Source organism: Lepisma saccharinum, chromosome 19 (assembly GCF_977018435.1).
Source record: "Lepisma saccharinum chromosome 19, izLepSacc3.1, whole genome shotgun sequence".
In the NCBI taxonomy this organism is placed as follows: domain Eukaryota; kingdom Metazoa; phylum Arthropoda; class Insecta; order Zygentoma; family Lepismatidae; genus Lepisma; species Lepisma saccharinum.
Genome location: NC_139247.1, coordinates 61,462,830 through 61,479,293, shown reverse-complemented (window position 1 = coordinate 61,479,293; position 16,464 = coordinate 61,462,830).

Genomic DNA, 16,464 nt, shown 5'->3' with positions numbered 1-16,464 from the left:
AATACTTTATACTCACCCTGTAGATCCTTTAGCTCAATCTCAGAAGTTAAAAAATATGTACAAGAGAATAAACAAGCTTGACCAAGCTAGTTTTCGCACGAGTGCGTAGAGTTTGAGTGATCCCACCCATTTCCACTTTTGAACTGTACCAGAACAATCATATACGTAGCAACAGTACTCAGGATCTGTAAAGAAAGAAACATATTGTTGTAGTACGGTCATGGGTTACCCAAATGGTGTTATTAGATGTGAAATCACATTATTTTGGCATTCATAATGTTGCATTGATTTCAACACAAGGGCAAAGGGAGGTTAATTTTATATATTAATATATGTACCATATGTTTAAAAAGGGTTATGTTATTAAAATGCAAGGTATTTGCAGAATTGATTTAACCTACAAACTAAAATAAAAATAATACAAAATGGCCCTATGATAATATAATAGACAAAACTATCAAAATATAGTACACTACTGAACAGAACTACGCTGATAAATGTAAAATAATAACATGACTAGATAGAGTATCAAAAGAAATTAAAAGATAGCAACATATGATAACGTGATAAGCACAATAAAGTGAAAATAGTTACAAGTAGTAACCTGATAAGTAGAGGAAAAAAGGTCTAAATATGGGGCCCCCTTTTTATTTTGTCATTTTAGGAGGAAAAAATAATATATCAAGCACCTGCCTTTAAAATGCATATCTATGAAATATATACTTAAATGTAATAGCATGCTAAAGTATAGAAGGTCTCCATTTTTTTAAAAAAAAAAAGCAAATTTCCAAAAAATTCTAAAATGATGTATTTCAAAATTGTAGTCTAAATATAGGCTACTAGTGGCAATATCACAAAAAGGAATTAAATGTTTTTTAAAAAAAAACAGTCATTTACCGGTAAAACATTATAAAATTCATATTTATGAATAATCCGTTGTTTTGAAAATCACGCGGAATGAGAAAAATCGAAATAAGAAAAACATCCAAATATTTGTTGAAAATGTGATCTCAGCATTAGACCTCATGTCATAGCCCATATTTAGACCATCAGGCTGTTTTTCTTCTTCAATTTATTTTCGCTCTCTGTGGTACATATTTCACAAACAAATCATTGTATTATAAAAGCCCACTTTTGTTTTATGTACCGCTAATATCATAACCTATACAAAGCGGATGAGAATTCAGAAAACGCTGAGTTAAACACACACCTGCAAAAAGTTTTCGGAGGTCGCAATTCTATAACAGCGTCCAAGGCCGAAACTAACCACCCCTTTCTCTTGCGAATTGACGCCGCAACCTTTGTCCTTGACAGATAATCAGTTGCCTTGGAAATGCCAGGCTGCAGCACCCGGGAGCGCTGATAACTACAAAACCCATATTTAAACCCTCGTCCATATTTAGACCTTCTCCTCTACTGATATAGTGTGGAGATAAAAATTATTGTTTGCACACATGAAAACATTTTCAATTTATGTAAAATTATATTTAGTATTTTTTTTGGAAATTTACTGAAATGACAAATTATCACAAAATAAAATCTTCTATTTTACGCTGAAATACCCACAAGTATTCGCGTACGGCCACACCTCTCCAGGAAAATGAAGAGCTGAAATATCTAAACGGGACTGGTACAGTGTAAAGTGAGATACAAACTACCGTACAATGTGCTTTCACCGAGGATCGAACTCGGGACTCCCCTTTGATTACAAGGCGACAACATTACCACTACACAATGGGGAAAACCGGAAATAAATAGCATTTATTGTAGTGTAATTTCACTTCAATTACGATACATTGCATAAATTATTATTAATAATTACAATTAAGACTAGTACTGGTTCCATTAACGACAGAATTTTCAATTCAAGCATTATTTGAGGGAGGCAGCATGCGCCGCTTGGGTGCAAAATGTCATACTTCCCTCTCCTTGGAAAAAATCATGTTGACAGCCTGATACGTTCTATGGTACATTTACTTCACGCGTCGTATTATTTTACTATTAATATTAACTTAATAATACTCAGCGGTGAACGATGAGACTCGGTGAAGTACACAGACTCCTCTCAGGTACAGGGATAGTGTTAGGCAAAGACAATATTCACAGCACAGAGAAATAAAACCACATTACTGCAGTATGTATCAACTGAAAGGTTTTATTCTTTATTTCTTGCAATTATAATGCAACTATACTTGAGACAAAGGCGAGGATTTCGCTTTGTCGATGAATTGACTCAACTAAAACGCATAAACTCAATGCGTGGCTATCGGCAAGCCTATGATTACATAGACCTAGCTTGCGCCCCGAACTACCACACCAAGAGATATGCAATGATAACTGAGCCAATATTTGCTCTTTAGCCTTTTATTTTCAAATTAACCCTTAGGCTAGCTTTATTATTTAACGTAGAATGGTTGCAGTATTGTGCATAGCATCAATGCATGGCTATCGGCGTACCTATGTTCACATAGGCCTAGCTTGCGCCCCGAACTACCATACCAGGATGTATGCACAACACCGAGGAGTTCTTTTTTTTAGTTTAAAAGCTTCGACGATCCGTGGCGAAAGTGTGATGATTCTTACGCGATATCCTCGCTTTTATGCTATTTTCGAGAACACAGATTAAAGTACAGATGAATCATTCACTATCTACAAAAAGATACTATCAACAAAACTGACATCTATACATCTTTAGAAATACAAATTCGTATAGTGCACTCTTGCAAACATGAAGATACATTAAACTACTCATAACAGAGCATAAAATACAATAAACATTAAACAAAAGATATATATTACAAACAAGGTGCAATATTACATAGAATAACAAGGAAATTACGCTTTCTTTCACAAAATAAATATATTAGTGACATATTTTCCACTGGTGACGTCACATAAAAAAATGAGTCATATCATCTGCCCCTTCCTTTCGGAAACTAAGTTTCAGGAAGGAAGTTATCTACCTGGAGGAAACTTAGTTTTAAAGTACAAACTCTTTCCTTTTATCCTCCGAAAAACGCACCAGTTTTAGGTTATCCAAGTTAACCTTACCATATAATTCTTTAGTCCTTGGAATTAGCAATGTCACAACATTATTTTCCACTTTGTCCACTAGATAAGGTCCTATCCACAACATAAATAACTTTTGAATGGTCCTATCTAGTGAGGAGCTTAAGGAATGGTTTTTAACCATCACGAAGTCTCCAACTGTCACTGTCTTGGCGTTTCCCTTCTGTTTTAAATTCTTCGACAGCTTCTTCTTCTCCCTGACTTGGGCTAAGAATAATTTGGACTTCCAATCCGGTTGGGCTTCTTCCCGTTCGGGCCAATTGAAATGGGTTAGGATCTCTCTGGGTATGGGATGGTTGAAGAATAGTTCAGCAGGTGAATATCCAGTAGTCTCAGAAATGGAATAATTAATTAACCAAACAACTTTTGATATGTATCGAGACCAAGTCTGATGTTCTCGATAACAAAATAAACGAAGTAATCTGACTATCTCTTGATTTGCTCGTTCTACCATGTTCCCCTTTGGATTGTAAGCTGTTGTGCAAACATGATGGATACCAAGCTTTTTGGTAAATTCGTGCCACTGCTTAGAGGTAAACTGAGCTCCTCTGTCGCTCAGGGTAAACGTAACGTTTGGATAGTGAGCAAAATATCCTCTCTGAAGCGTGTTTATAATTTCTGTGGTGCTGGCAGTCCGTAAAGCATATGCGGAGACAAAACGTGTACCCACATCAATAAGGCTCAAGATGTACTGGTATCCATTAGACCGAGGAAGCTTCCCAATCAAGTCCAGAGAAAGCATCTCATGAGGTTGCTTGGGACTGATATGAAGGGTCTCTTTGAGTATCCCCAATTTGTCTGGTTTACTCTGGGCACAAATTTCACAATCTCGGATGTACTGTATCACGTCATCCTTCATGCCTTTCCAGAAGTATCGTACTGCAAGTCGCTTCAATGTCTTGGATACTCCAAAATGTCCAGCTTCATCATGAATTACTTTCAAGAGAGGTTGCTTCATTACCACCGGAACACACAATTTCCAAAGGGACTGATTGTCTGATCCTCTCTTAAATAAAATTCCTTCTTGAATGCGATAGGAACGATGCAATCTGATGTTAGGTTCCTGAGAATTTAGAGATTGGAGTAAATTTTTGCAGAATTCATCTTCAGATTGTGCCTCTCTCCACTTGTCGACGTCATCTATTTCTCCTCTTTCGGCCCACAGGTAGTTTATTCTGAATGTCTGCTGGCTATTTTCAGGATGAATCTGGGGTATATCATTAGCAGGATATCGAGATAAAATATCCGCCAGATCGTTTTGGCGACCAGAGACGTATACTATTTTATACTGGTACTGTTGGAGTTTTAAAGACCAGCGAGTCAACCGACTGTTCCAGTTACGGGCGTCTTGTAACCATACCAACCCTTTATGATCACTGTAGATAGTGAAGGGCCTACCTCTCAAATAAACAGCATACTTCTCAACTCCAAAGATTATGGCCAAACATTCTAACTCATGGATGGAGTAATGGCGTTCGTTCTCCTTGAGTTTTCGGCTTGCATACTGAATGACCTTTCTCTCTTCACCATCCATTTGGAAAAGAATACTACTCAATCCTTTCCCAGAAGCATCGCATTGGATACAGAATTCCTGTTCAAAATCGGGCTGTGCTAATTCAGCATCTCTTACAAGTTCATTCTTCAGTAGCTGGAAACTTTGTTCTTCCTCGTCTCCCCAAATCCAACGTTGATTTTTACCTAACAGCTTGGTGAGCGGTTCAGATTCAGCTGCAAAATCTTCAATGAACTTCCGCCTCCAGTTGGCGAGGCCAAGAAATTTCCGAACATCCTTTCTAGTTTTAGATTTAGGAAATAGCTTAACGGCTGAATTTTTGTCTGGTTGGATTTTGATAGTATCTCCAGAAACAATGTGACCCAAGTAGGTAATTTCCTTTTTGACAAATTCACACTTTCGCAGCTTCACAGTCATCCCCACTTCTTGGAGTCGCTGCAACACTTCGTCCAGATGTTCGAGATGCTTGGAGAGTTCTTTGTCGAAAATCAGCAAGTCATCCATATATTGAGTTAGATACTCTTCGGTTTCAGGACCAAATACAGCATGCATGGCAGCTATGAAAATTGACACAGCACTAGAGATACCAAAAGGCATTCGAGCAAACATCCACTGACGTCCTTTATAGGAGAAGGCAGTACATGGTTGGCAGTCAGTTTTTACAGGGATCTGTAAATATCCAGAAGCCAGATCCAGATTTGTAAAATATCGAGCACCTTTAAATTTTTGTAAGGCATCCGAAATGGGCTCAACTGAATTCCGTGGAACACGTACAATTTTATTCAAATTTCTGAAGTCAATGCATGGGCGTACTGTACCGTCAGGCTTGTCGACTACAATTAAAGGGTTCAAGTAAGGGGAATTACAGGGCATTATAACACCCCATTGTCTCCACTTTTCTAATTCTTCCTCCAGGAGTTTCCTTTTTGCTATAGGTATGGGATATGGAGATCGATACACAGGTTCTGTGGTGGTGAGTTCAATTTCACACTGGAAGTTTTTAATAGTACCTGGTCTCTCGGAAAATACATCTCTATGCTTCAATAAGACTTCTTTCAATTGGCTTCTACCCCTTTCGCATAAAATCTCATTCGCATTGACCTTCTGCAGAATGTCGTCAGGACTAGCCGTCCACTGATCGACATGGGAATCTTCACGGACATTTCTTACATACGTCCCTTTCGAAGATCCATTATTCACGAGGTCCTGCTCTACCGGAACTCCGTCTACGGTGAGGGATAACTTCTCGCGCTGTAGGTCAATTCCTGCTTCATATTTCCTGAGGAATGGGTAGCCCAAAATAAAGTCAGCTTCGAGACCCTTCAAGACAAACATGTCCTCCAATAAATTTCTTCCAGCAATCTCCAGATATACTTGTCTACATCCTACAACTCTAGTTTTGTTTCTCCCAGTGAAATCAGTCAGCCTAACATCTGGACATGTTTGTAACTGCAATGACGGCAGCTTCTCTTTAATCTTCTTCCAAATGGCGTAGCTCATGAGATTACATTCGCTGCCAGTGTCCAGAACACAAATAAAATCGACGCCTGTTACAGTTGCCTTAATTAACGGAGCCCTGGGTAAATTTTCCTTTCTAACTGCCTGTTGTAGTGCTCTATCTAAACTTTGTTCTCCTTCATTGAGAGTCAGCACAACAAAAAGATGATTATCTTCACTATTTATAACGCTGTCATCGGTTCCCAGAGAAGTCCAAGATTTTAGCCCAACCGTGATCGGGAACGAAGAATTCACGTTGGGCGACTGGCTAAATCCGACTGCATACCACTCGGATTAGCACTAGTCGATGGTGCCCAACAAAAGTCTCTTGTTATGTCGACGCTTTGACGTTGCTCGTTCGTCAAACGTGAAGCAGAAGGTTCAAACGGAGGCGCCGTCGCTCTGAAGTTACTGGGTTCAGAGGCGTTACGTGAAGAGTCACGGGAATGGTCTTCTGGATCAGATCTGGAACGACGCGGCCCACGTGCGTAGTTGTTCCTGCCATCCCTTCTAGGAGGATTACGTCGTCTGTTGTAATTGGAATATCCATTCCTCTGGTTCTGCATAACTTGTCTGACTCTGGGTTGTTGGTTTCCAATTCTATTTTGTCTGGGAGCATTTCCCTGGCCTGCACCTTCCCTATTCCACACAGGCTTCCAACTGTCCTGCTCTTCAAGCACCTCGAATCTTTTCAAAAAATCAGCAAGCTGTCGTACAGTTCGAGGAGAGTTAGCCAAACTCAGGCTGCGGGCTCTATATGGAAGCTGAGAGATAATTAAATTCACTATCTCTGGTTCTACATAACGGGCAGACAGATTGCGGTAGGCTGAGTAAATGGACCATGCGTATTCTTCCATACTCATACCAAACTGCTTTGAATATCGACGAGATCTCACTGCCGTCAGCTGCCTCTCTTTGGCCTCTTCAGAAGCATATTGTTTGCGAAAACGGCGGCAGAAATCGGAATAGGACCTGAACTCCAACTGATTTGCTCGAAACCAATGCTCAGCCTGGCCTTTGAATAACCGAGGAATAATTTCCAATCGGTATTCGTATGGAACTTGCATTAAATCAAAGTTGATATTGAGTTCTTTTAAATACTGTTCAGCATTCTGGGCTTCCAGGTCTCCCTTGAACTTGGACAAGGAATTAAGGTCTGCCATCCTTGGGGTTCCTGTCGTCGTTGATCGCTGAGTTCGCGGTGGTGACTCATCTGACCCGCTTCTCACATTTCCATGCCTTCGTGTTCGCTTCCTGATATTCGCTTGATACTGAGAGTCCGAGCTGGTGCTGGAAGAGGAGGAACTGCGATCTTTCTTCCTTGCTAGACGTTTCCTCTTTGCCCCTTCTTCATAACGACGATGCCGTGCCCTGGGAGATTCACGCTCTCTGTAACCTCTATCATCGCCCGAAAGACTAAAGGTAGGTGGAACAGCAGAGGTCACTTCATTAGCCCTTGAATCAGCAGTAACTCGTGGGCGACATACTTGTTTCTCTTTTCTAGTTCTCTCTCCACCTGTTCGGTCCATTGCTTCATTTAGTTCAATGTTAATGGTTGGCAACACTGCACTCTCAGCAACTGCAGACGGGTGACCAGCTGTTCGAGATCCAGTTTCTGTTTCCGTTTGCCGGGAAACGTGCATAGTCTCTAACTGATTCGTAAGTTGTTCTACCTGAGTCTTTATTTCCTCAACATCCTTGCTTCTTTGAGACACAACGACGGAAATCTGACTAATATTTTCTTGGACCTCAGCCCGAAACTGTATTTTGTCAGTCTCGGCCTCGGCCAACATCTGTTCTATTGTCAGCTGTTTTTCAATAATCCTATTGCACTCTCCAGTGAATCTCGAGTTAATATCCTCCACATCTGTGCGAACATTTTCTGTGGCTTTATTTACATCGGCTGCCAAGCTACGACGGAAGTCATCAAAGTCTATCTCTCTAGCCTGCCGGATTTCTTCAGAGAATCGCGCTCTAGTTTCCTCGTTCTCAGACTTCAGTTGTTGAATCTCACAGGCCATCTCGCCTATTTCAGCTCTTAATACCTTTATAGATTCATCGTGCTGCTTGCCGATATCATCCTTTAGCAACGCACATTGTCTGAGGATATCTTCCTTTAATATGTCAGATTGTCTACAGATATTAGCCTTCAATGTTTCAGACTGTTTGCTAATATCAGCCTTCAAGTTATTAATGGAATCAGCCTGCTGTTTAATGTCAGCCTGCAATGTTTCAGACTGCTTGCTAATATCAGCCTTCAAGTTATTAATGGAATCAGCCTGCTGTTTAATGTCAGCCTGCAATGTTTCAGACTGCTTGCTAATATCAGCTTTCAAGTTATTAATGGAATCAGCCTGCTGTTTAATGTCAGCCTGCAATGTTTCAGACTGTTTGCTAATATCAGCCTGTAATGTTTCCATACTTTCAACTTGCTGCTTGCTAATTCCTTCAATCATGGCTTTTAAAGCTTCAAACATATTTAATGGATCAGATGTAATATTTGTAGACAATGATTCACATTCTTTACAAACGAAATCGGTAACTTCGTGGCTTTCAGATCGAACATCTAAGCCACAACATTCATAATGTAGAAACTTTGTACATTTCTTGCACACAAATGTGGTTTTATCTTTATCAATGTTCCGACAACAATCGGGAACATTAAGCTCTGAACTTGAAGCAAGACTTTTATTTGCGCTACGCAAATGTTTTCTTTCCATTTCAAACGAAGTAGTTCTGTGCTTTTCAACAAATATAAAAGTTTAGTGCTCTTGCACAATGAATCTCAACTTTAAACAATTGTCTTGCCCTTGTACACTACAAAATCGAGCCAACACGTTGAGCTGCCACTTGATACGTTCTATGGTACATTTACTTCACGCGTCGTATTATTTTACTATTAATATTAACTTAATAATACTCAGCGGTGAACGATGAGACTCGGTGAAGTACACAGACTCCTCTCAGGTACAGGGATAGTGTTAGGCAAAGACAATATTCACAGCACAGAGAAATAAAACCACATTACTGCAGTATGTATCAACTGAAAGGTTTTATTCTTTATTTCTTGCAATTATAATGCAACTATACTTGAGACAAAGGCGAGGATTTCGCTTTGTCGATGAATTGACTCAACTAAAACGCATAAACTCAATGCGTGGCTATCGGCAAGCCTATGATTACATAGACCTAGCTTGCGCCCCGAACTACCACACCAAGAGATATGCAATGATAACTGAGCCAATATTTGCTCTTTAGCCTTTTATTTTCAAATTAACCCTTAGGCTAGCTTTATTATTTAACGTAGAATGGTTGCAGTATTGTGCATAGCATCAATGCATGGCTATCGGCGTACCTATGTTCACATAGGCCTAGCTTGCGCCCCGAACTACCATACCAGGATGTATGCACAACACCGAGGAGTTCTTTTTTTTAGTTTAAAAGCTTCGACGATCCGTGGCGAAAGTGTGATGATTCTTACGCGATATCCTCGCTTTTATGCTATTTTCGAGAACACAGATTAAAGTACAGATGAATCATTCACTATCTACAAAAAGATACTATCAACAAAACTGACATCTATACATCTTTAGAAATACAAATTCGTATAGTGCACTCTTGCAAACATGAAGATACATTAAACTACTCATAACAGAGCATAAAATACAATAAACATTAAACAAAAGATATATATTACAAACAAGGTGCAATATTACATAGAATAACAAGGAAATTACGCTTTCTTTCACAAAATAAATATATTAGTGACATATTTTCCACTGGTGACGTCACATAAAAAAATGAGTCATATCAAGCCTTCAACGCAAGTACTTAAAAATCAAGAAAACTAACCATAATTGAATATTACTGACATAACTGACTTTAAAAAGAGATGCATTATCTCCATTGCTGTTTAATTTTGCCCTAAAATATGCTGTTAGGAAAGTAAAAGAAACTAACGAAGGACTAAAATTAAACGGTGTGACTCAGTTGTTAGCATATGCAGATGATGTAGACTTAGAGGATGATATAAATACAATTAAGAATAATGCTAAAATATTTTTCAAAGCAGCTAAAGAGATAGGTTTGGAAGTTAGCAAAGATAAAACTAAATATATGCTTACAGACCGAAACCAAGTGTTAGGTAATAATCAAAATCTAACTATTGATAACAAATCGTTTGAACCAGTTTCCAAATTCAAGTACATAGGAGTAATTAACAAATGAAAATGATATTAAAGAGGAAATAAAAAGCAGGCTTAATTCAGGAAATGCATGTTACTTTTCTCTTCATAAACTTTTGTCTTCTCGTTTAATATCTAAGAAACTAAAAGTTAAAATATACAAAACAGTAATTTTGCATGTACTATTATATGGATGCGAAACTTGGTCCCTTACATTGAAAGAGGAACATAAATTGAGAGTATTTGAAAATAAGATCCTTAGGAAAATATTTGGGCCTAAAAAAATGAGGAGACAGGTGAGTGGAGAAGGTTACATAATTTAGAAGTACATAATTTGTATTCATGTCCAGATATTATTAGAATAATTAAATCAAGAAGACTTAGGTGGGCAGGCCATGTGGCACGAATGGGAGAGGAAAGAGGAGTTTACAGGATTCTTGTTAGGAAACCTGATGGTAAGAGACCAGTAAGAATACCAAGACGAAGATGGAGGGATAATATTGAGATGGACCTAAAGGAAATTGGTAGGGATGGAAAAGAGTATATAGATCTTGCTCAGGATAGGGATAGATGGAAGGCCTGTGTTGCTGCAGCCATGAACCTTCGGGTTCGGGTTCAAGAAGGCTAGAGAGTTAGTTTGTTAGTTAATTGACTTACATAAAATAACTAATTACGAAACAAATATAATCTTAAATAAGCTATGAGTTATCGTTACTGCACCTACCGAAGTAAGAAGCGCCATATTGATTGTAACAAAGCCTCCTAATGATATGCGTGGCTTAATTGATATAACTGTGTGAATTAGCATCTCCATCTGAAAATGTAAGAATTGGTTCCTTTGTTAAAGCTGTGTGACTGCAATTTATAATATTGATATGCAAATAATCAAGGTTATATGATTTTTTGTCTATAATGAGTATAATTGCTTATTGAAGAATTAATGGCTTAAATTTTCTAATGTATGTGTAAGATTTATTGATTTTGTATAGTTGTTATTTGTAAGTTTCATTTCAGCAGACATTATGAATTCATTCATTCATTCATTCCTTTATTTGGAACCTAACAGCTTTTATGCCGTTGTTTTGTCCATAACCATACACATATAAAATGTACACAATTGTTTCACATTAAAATTATCAGTCCTCCCCCCCTATTTTACAGATATTAGATTTTTTACAAAAAAAGGAAGAAGAAGAACACTTTGCCTTTTACAATTGTATGTTACACTTCCTTAAAAATGATAACAAACTATAACCAATCCGCACATCTGGATTAACAACTAAACTTAACAAATTTGTTGGAAAGTGAACCTTTAGATTATTTAGAGTTTTATACAAGATATTTCTCTCTATACAATATTTTGAGCATTCCAGTATTATATGTTGAGCATCTGCACTTTCCCAGCCACATTCACATTTCCTATTGTTAGTTTTTCCAATTTTGGATAAATGATGCCTAGTACACATGCTACGCCCCTTGGGGGTGCATATTAAAATGTTATTTACCACGGCTACAGATATCTTTATCTCAGGGGGATGGGTTCTTTGTTCGAGAATTCCAAATAAAAAAGCGTTTTATAGCCAAGAGGATATAGTAAAAATGAGGATCTATATTCTGATAACAATACAAAATACAGAGAAAATATATGTTATATATATATATATATATATATATATATATATATAATCGAAAAGGTATTCTTTTCTTGTATCTATTTCTTCTATAGGAAAAAGGCTTCTTCTTCTTTTATTGTCAAAAGGCTTCTTCTTCTTTTGATTATCGAAAAGGCATCTTCTTCTTTTATCATCAAAAAGCTTCTTCTTCTTTTATTGTCAAAAGGCTTCTTCTTCTTTTGATTATCGAAAAGGCATCTTCTTCTTTTATCATCAAAAGGCTTCTTCTTCTATTATTGTCAAAAGGCTTCTTCTTCTTTTGATTATCGAAAGGGCTTCTTCTTCTTTTATTATTCCTTCTATATACGAGAAGTCCAATTGCGTCGTCTAGCTTCCTTTTCTTTATACCTTATATATGTTTCCTTTCATTTCCCCGTGGGTCTTTATCAGTTTGCCCCGCTTCTTTGTCATTATCCAGCAACCAAGCTATACTTATATAAAGGAGTAGGGTCGACTAAATTGACACTAGCGCCACCTCCTATGTAACGACCAAAGGGGATAACCAGGATCGCTAATAACAAGCGCTGCTAATGGCCCAGTGCGACTAAAAAGGAGCGCAACCGTAAAGTGCTTCGGGGCGTCTAATTTGACAACAGCGCCACCGGGGACAAAACCAAAATACTGACGATGTTCTCCTCGTCAGAAAATACAGAGATAGATTTCTGAATTCGTTCGCTTACTTAATAACTTTCCTAAACGTTTCATATGCGGCCATATTCTTAATTATTTTAATTTACTATATACAACATTCTATTTATTACTTTTATAGTATTTGAACTCTTCTTTTATATATTTCTCAATTTACTATAATATATATAATCCCTCTTCTCCGCTCTAAGTTTTTTATAATTTCCTTTGCTCCTCTTTATATAGCGTGCTGCCATCTCTCTTCGATTCCGAGAAACCATTCATCCTTGCAACTCTCATTGTGTCATCGAGACTGGCACGTGACACACAAATGGCCCGTTCTCAGTCTATTAATTAATACAATTACATTTCTTGTAGCACTTACATGATGAAACCATGGTTTTTGTGTTTTGAATTCAGCAAATAGTCTGTACGATTCTCCAACTGTTGTAAGTTCATTTCGACACCAATCAAACCATTCATTCAGAATTTTCTTCTTTACTCTAGGGAGAAGATCCGTATAGTATAATGATAAGTTCGTAATATTTGGAAGACGCACTGTTTTCTTTGCACATTCATCTACATGAGAATTGCCTGTAATATTGCTATGAGCTTTAACCCAAGAAAACTCAATGGTTTTTCCAGATTTTTGTAATGTTTGAACTAATTGTATACAATTTATAATATAAGGGGATAATTTGTAAAGACTCTTGTAAGAAGATTTAAGAGCCTGTAATACACTTTGCGAGTCAGTAAGTATTAAGAACTTTCGTAAATTTAATTTTTGGACATATATTAAAGCTTGGTAAATTGTGTAAGATTCTGCTGTAAATATTGAACAGTGTTGTGGAAGCCGAAATAATAGGTCTCTTTTATGTTGTGGATCGTACACTGCACATCCAACTCCTGACTCACTTTTAGATCCATCTGTGTATATGAAATAAAAACTTGGCCATTGAGTAAAATATTCCGATATGTGCGAATAACGAGGGAAATGAATATTATCCAGAGACTGTTGAGGATAATCTAATGAAAAAACAGGACGTGGTATCCTGGTATTCTTGACAAAACTAATTATACAATTCTATCCACATAGAAGCTTTTCTATTTGTTATTTTTCCTGTTTCATGTAAGTGTATCATATTTGTTAGTACATTATTGAAAGGGTGCTCACATTATGATTTCACTTTGAAGAGCATATTTGCTGCTAACATCTTCTGTCTACATGAAATGGAACATTTACCCGCTTCCATGTATACTACTACGTTTAGAGTGCTGTTCATAACGCCTAAACATCTTCTCAAGAATTTCCTTTGTATGACATCAATGGAATTCAATTTTCCTTCTGCCAAGTTACACATTGCCAATAGAGAATAATCTATCATAGGCCGAAAATAATTATTATAAAATAAAAGCATAACACGAGGATGACATCCCCACTGAGTATTTGCTATTGCATTGAACAAATTAAACACTTTTTCTGATTTCACTTGTATTGCTTTAATTTGGTCCTTCCAGGTTAGTTATTCATCCAAGATGACACCTAAATATTTTACTCTGGATGTAATGGGAATTCTTGTTTTTGGAGACATTGAGTGAACTATTGGAGGTGTTCCCTTTCTACTAAAAATTGTAATATTAGATTTTTCCTTTGAAATCGAGAGTTTTTTACTTCCAAGCCACTTTTGCACTTCCAATATTTGTTCCTCTAAAACAGGAAAATCAGTATGAATTTGTGTCGTGGACATATGGATACAGATATCATCTGCATATTGAAGATAATTGACTGTAGGAATCAATTTTCTTTTCATCCCAGTCATATATATGTTGAATAACAAAGGACTTAAAGAACTTACTTGAGGTAACCCTTTGCAGGCTGAATACGGTCCTCTACTTTCACTGAAAAAGTGGAAATATACAGATCTTTTACTCAGTAACTTCCATAATATCAAAACATAATTGTGAGGTATTTTTAGCTGTTGTATTGTTTGGATTAGGATATTAATATCTACATTATCATAAGCTGCGCTTACATCTAAGAATGCAGCTAATACAATTCCGTTTCTTTTCAGTGAGTCGAAAATATACGAGGAAACGGTGATTAATCCGTCTTGGCATCCTAATCCCTTTCTAAATCCTATTTGTTCGAACTGAAATATGTTTTGGCTTTCTAAAAACCATTCTATTCTTTTTTGTATCAGTTTCTCAAATATCTTTCCTATAACTGACGTCAAAGCTATAGGTCTATATGATTTACCTACTTGAGGGTCCTTGCCTGTTTTTAAAATTGGAATAATCAACTGTTTGGACCAATCTTCTGGTACTTTTCCATTATTTAAGAATTTATTAAAAATTATGCACATCGCCGTTAACGCTACATCTGGAAGGTGATTAATCATCGAATAAGTAATTCCATCCATCCCTGGAGCAGATTCTTTACTGTTGGCGATGATTTCATAGATTTCCTCTTTTGAAATTGGAGTTGCAAAACCTTTCGCCGAACGTAGATTTGATGTGTAACTACATAATTCATTCGGTGTTGAAATTACTCCGTCTGGCACTGTAGGTATGAGTTTCTGAATAAATTCAGTCTTCCAATGTGATTTTAAAGGGACCACATTTGCTATACGAGGATTTTTGAGCGACCTAAACTTTTTCCACACATATCCTAATTTCATGCTTGGGTGTAAATTTTCACAAAATATCTTCCATGATTTTCTTTTTGCTTTTATGCGTAATCTCTTTGATTTGGCCGTAGAGCATCTGAATGCTATCCAGTTCTCCGGATTTGGTTGACGTGAGTATATTCTTACAAATTCGACTCTATGTAGTTTTTCTTTAGCACACTCTTCTGTCCACCATTATATCTTTGGAAAGTGTTGCTGACTTCTTTTTATCACCCTGGGACAACTCAAGTCCATCGCAGTCGAAATGATTTTTACAAACTCCTCATATGTAATATTATCAGGTTTTAATCCTTCATCCTCTGATAAATAAGTATTTAAAAGTTTAGTATAATTAGTCCAATTAGCTTTGAATACTTTCCATTTACGAATAGCTAATATTCTTTCGTTTGTTGCATGGCAATAATCCATATAAAAATAACATGGATAATGATCGCTTGTTCTCAAGTCCATATCGGCCTGTGGTGTTTGCTTATAACTCGCATAATTTTAAAAGCTCCACCACATCCTCCTCGTTATTCTAACAAGGAGTTCTTGCGTCATTATGTTCTTGACGCTCGGCTCTGCATGTCGAGCAGAGTAAATTTGGCAACACTGTTTCCCCTAGCGGAGAACTTTGTAACTAAAGGGGGAAAGCTTCAGCTACGGACGAAGTTTTCTCCCGAGAGAAGAGAACGTTGCAGCTAAGGCACTGGTAGAGTAAGGAGTTTCCCTCTCCTTCTTTGGTCACGGGCGGCGGTGATCGGATCCGCATCGACATACGAATTTGACTGTGGCATTGGATTGATGTCTGGACATGGAATAACGGGGTATTATTATTCCATTTATTTCAGTTTATGTTAAAGTAAGTGACCGGTCCTTTTCGTTTAGTTATGATTTGCAGGAATAGTCTTTTTGGAATTATCCGTTTTTGTAATTTAAAACTTTGTGCATTTATTCCATGACTGACGTAACACAGTTGAAAACTCGCCACCTGATTATTGTGAAATTCGTCGATATAGGATTCCGATCACCTAAACCACAAATATTGCTTTGTATTCATTTTAATTGGTGTTCCTTGTTATAAATTTTAACGATCTGTAGCAAAAAAGGGAAGTATTTATTCTGTTATGTGGGTTTTATTATATTGTTCAGACAATTGAATATATATATATATATATATTGGGAGAGATTTTGTCAAATTGTTGGGGAGATGTTTCTATTTGTCCGGGTGCCAA